Genomic DNA, 4,828 nt, shown 5'->3' on the forward strand with positions numbered 1-4,828 from the left:
CATATTCCAAATACTCTTTATATTCATACTTTATATCAATTGATGAAAAATATTTTTTAAATTTTATATTTAATTTTTTAAATTATCTTTATTTTTATTTTTTTTAAAACATTAATTTATATTTTTGAAAAATCTCTTCACCATATTAAACACTACTCTTTCTCTTACTGTATACTACTCTCTGTACACATACCTGTTATTGACTATTAAATTACCTTGGCCTTCTTTCTTATTTTTTTCTTCTCCTGCTACCTTCTCTTCACCGGATCGTTATGAATTATCACCACGTATCATCATTACAACTTTTACTCTTGTGTATCACTTTGATTTACAATCATTTGATTTGTTAACTTTTATGAGTTGTTGAAGGTTTGCTAGCAGAATTAAGACACAAAGCATTTAAAATTTTTGGCCAAATTATCAAAATTTGATGTCAGTAATACTAATAAACAATATCAAAATTTATTATTTCGAACTAAATTAATAAAAAATAGCACATAAATGTAAGTTTTTTAACTAATAATTTATATATTTAAGTCACAGTGTAATATAGTACATTGAGACTAAAGGCAGCCATTGCAATTCCTCATGTCACTGCTACTATATACAATTCACATTTATTTCAATGTACACATTAATTAAACTATACTTTATTGCTTGGTTTTACATTTTTAGAAAAAATGATATCATACCTTCAGGATGAGATTGATTTTCATAATCTAATGTGAATCTTCTTATTATTATGTTTGTCATTTAACTACTATAAGACCCTACCATGCAGAGCCTTATGCTTGAGTCATAAGATAGAGGTGGTAAGGTATTATGACCTCTAAAAATAAAATTTAGTAATTGTAGTAGTGTGAAAAATGTTCATAACTAGGAGCCTTTGAAGAAAAAGGATAAAACAAGATCATAACTGGAAAAGCGTGACACTCCGATCGATAACGTAATGAAACACATAAAGGGTAAACCAACGCGAGAATATATATAAAGAGTGCCAAAAACACAAATATCCAAAACTCAGGATCCGGTTGTGAAGAAAGCCGGCCCGAGCATAAAAGTATATACATATATGTAAAGTAAGGAAACCAAAGGAAACCCCAGGGACAAACTATCAAAACCTATTCTCCAAAACAACTTCTAAGAGGAGTCAAAACAGTATATTTATATACATTATTTAGTGGAGACAAAAGTATCTAAGTAAAAACATAAGACCAAAAATAAAGCCCCGAGAACCAAGGATCTTCGCTAATCCAGAAGTCTCCAGCATGCCTCAGCGAGAAGCCTCACGTCCTGCATCTGAAAACCACAAAATCTGCATGGGTGAGAACCGGAGATTCTCAGTATGGTAACAGTACCCACATATCTAACATATAATGTCCTGGGAAAGCCGAAGGCAATCCTAGAACTTCCACCAGATAATTCAAAGCTTATAAATAGACTAAACCATAAATGGCAACTGACTAAAGATCTTCAGTCTAACTAATACTTCCCTTTCCAATTCCTGCAGACCTCCCAACCGCCAGCAGTAATATAATATGGCAAACACAATTATATCAAACAAGAAGACATACAGATAGGAAGCAAATATGACATTTAGACAATTAGCAGGTAATATGCAGTCAATTAGGCAATTCCAAACAACTCACATAGTATGCATATGATGAATGCCTATCGTAATGGCTGATGATATCATCTGTCGGTTATATAGCCAACCCGACAAGTCCTGGTAGCTAACCATTGGACTGTCCCTCTGTCGTGCATCCCCAACTCAAGTTATTCACAACATAAGTCATAATTCCTATCCAACACCCTTATTGGTGTATATTTATGGGGGCGAGCTCATCCGGAACTTTCACAGTGTCCGGCCACACTTACGACATAGGGTCAGCAGAGTATCGAGTCTCCACCTGGAGCACATGGTGGCTAGCCACTGCTTTCTCCCAGAGAAACTCGTATCTCAGATAGTGGAAGTGCAACATTCACATTTTATTCAATAAGCATATATGCAAACATACTCAGGCATAATTCAATAATAGCTCAGCCATAACTTGGAAATATCTCAGCTATTCGGCTCATAATACAATCCATAACCAGCCAATTCATTAACAATTACAGTCCTTCGGCTCATGGCATATCAAGCACTTCCACATTCATCCTCCGTATCTCATACAATGATCCTTGATCAACATTCATCATTAATTCCCCCTTTCTTCATTCACAAGTTACCACATTTGCTAGCCGTTCCCATTGCTAGGCATATCATCAAGTTTTAAGACATAAGGGATGAGATCGGAGGCTTAAAAGTATGAAATCTAGCTTTGAAAACTCAAAAATCAACTTTGGGGTGAAAATAGGGTCACGCGTGCGCGTCGCCCACGCGCATGCGTGGAAGGCAGCAAGATATAGTGATGCATACGCATCCTCCCACGCGCACGCGTGGATGGGAGAAAAGCCAAGTGACGCCTGCGCGTCAGCCACGCCTACGCGTGGGTGCGTCTTGTGCCCCAACACAACTCAGGCACAACTCTTGGGAATTTTGGCTGGGCCAATTGAATTCACTCATCGACGCATACGCGTGGATAGTGAAACTTTGAAAACGACGTGTGCGCGTCGGCCACGCATACGCGTGGGTGTGTGTTCTACCAAAAATTTTACCAAGTTAAAAAGCTACAGAATTCATAGTTTCAAACCCCAATCTTCCGACGGGCATAACTTCTCCGTTTTATATCATTTTTCACCCGTTCTTCGAACGGCATAACCACCCCGGATCCAATTTCATTTCTAAATAAATTTGGCACAAATTGGGGATCCGGATTCCAAGTTACGCTCCGTCAAAGTATGCCTAAAAACCACATTTTCATACAAAACCACAAAGTGCCATTTTCAAAACAACCCAATTCCAACCCTTTTTAAAATCAAGGAAAACATACCAAAAATCAACTCAAGCCTTCTTAACTCATACATTAACATTCTTATCAAGTTCACAAATCACCATCCCACCATTATAATCCATCCTAATCAAATAGATCAATATCAAACACATTACCATGTCATATACTCTTCCTCATCCCAATTTCCAACAACACATATCCAATCAACCATCATTACATACAATCAATATCACCCACACCATCAACATGGTTTTACTCACAATTCAACCTCAACCAGTCATCAAGCATATATCTAGACACAATAGTTACTTTAAGTTCAGAATATTATTAAATAGCTATATAATAAGTATCTTTTAAATTATGTAATGCATAAAAGTTATATCTTTTGATTTATCTTGAAAGCTAAAAATTAAAGTTAAATAATATTTGTTCTTTTATTAAGTACAGAAATAAACATCAAATGAATCAACAGTAGGTTCGATTAAATAACAAAATATCCTATAAATTAACTCCACCAAATTTGTTAGAAATGTGTTTCGAGGTTTGGATAATAATAAAAGAACGACTTAAACTAAAAAATGTATAACAAAATATGACGTATCTCAGCAAATATAAAATGCGATGAAAATAAAAAAATCTTCAATCTTTTTGCAGTCGTGACTGTTTTTGTAGTTCATCTTTCATATATGCATGTGCCTTATCCATAACTTCTGACTTCTTCATATTGAATTCCTTGCTCACCAAGTCAATTGCTAGCCTCATCTTATCATTGTCATAGACCTAATAATTTTAAAATGTACCAAACAATTATAGAAATCCGAAGTACAGTGATTTCACTAGAATTGTAGAAAGATTTCTGTTCTAACATTCGTTCAATGAATATAGCCCGTGTGACATAATATATGGTTGGATACTGTCTAGTGCAAGCAATGTAACAGGTAAATTTTTATTATCTGTCTTAAATGGTTAGATTATAAAAGATTTAAAAATTATTAATTCGATATTAGTGTTAATAAATGAACCTTAATTTCAAATTAAAAAAACTACTATTGGCTTACAAACCGAATATAGCAAGGATCTTGAAATACAAATTCAAATTGTAATTTCAAACGATGAGGTATTTTTTTCGTTATATACAAAATATTTAAAATTAATAGAGAATAACAGTTGAAAAACTAATTATACTTTTAAAAAATAAGACTGGCTACTTACCATGGTTTCAACTGATAATAGCCTACCATAGTTTCTATCTAGTATTTTATAAGAATCAAGCACAAATATCTTTTCTTTTTTCATGTCTACGATCATCAGGAACCAATGCTCATTGAGGTCATTGATGCAGACAAAAATCTACTTATTTACAAAATAATGAGGATTGTGAGTCTATATTATTAATATAAATATACAATTTGGATTACATAAATCATATTTTATTTACTAAAAATTAAAGGACTTACCCTTGACAAGTACTCCATCTTATACACATGTAGTTATCTGCATATTGTTCCCTTAGTTGATTGGGTGGTCTGGACCATGTAAGTGCTAGTTGCTGATTATGTTGTCATAAAAAATATAACATTAAATTATTCATATGCTACTTGAAACTTAAACCAAACAAAATATGAAATACAAACTTTCTCGGGGTATTTTTGTACCGAAACTTACCGAAAAGGTTGTTGGTAGAAACCATATGGATGACAATTTGTTAAGCTTTTTATGCTCCTGTGTGAGAATGCAAGCAAGAGAATCTATAACCTACAAATGAATACATTTATATATTTTTAATTTTATGATGCATAACATTAACATTTTGTACTTTTCATGTTAAATAATAAAAAATCAATATTTACATCTTGGATGACTTGTTCATCTGGAATTAACGTGGCTAAACTTTCTCTATTTGCATATGAGGTACAAATTGACACCAGTACTTC

This window comes from Arachis ipaensis, chromosome B01 (genome assembly GCF_000816755.2).
Source record: "Arachis ipaensis cultivar K30076 chromosome B01, Araip1.1, whole genome shotgun sequence".
Classification (NCBI taxonomy): domain Eukaryota; kingdom Viridiplantae; phylum Streptophyta; class Magnoliopsida; order Fabales; family Fabaceae; genus Arachis; species Arachis ipaensis.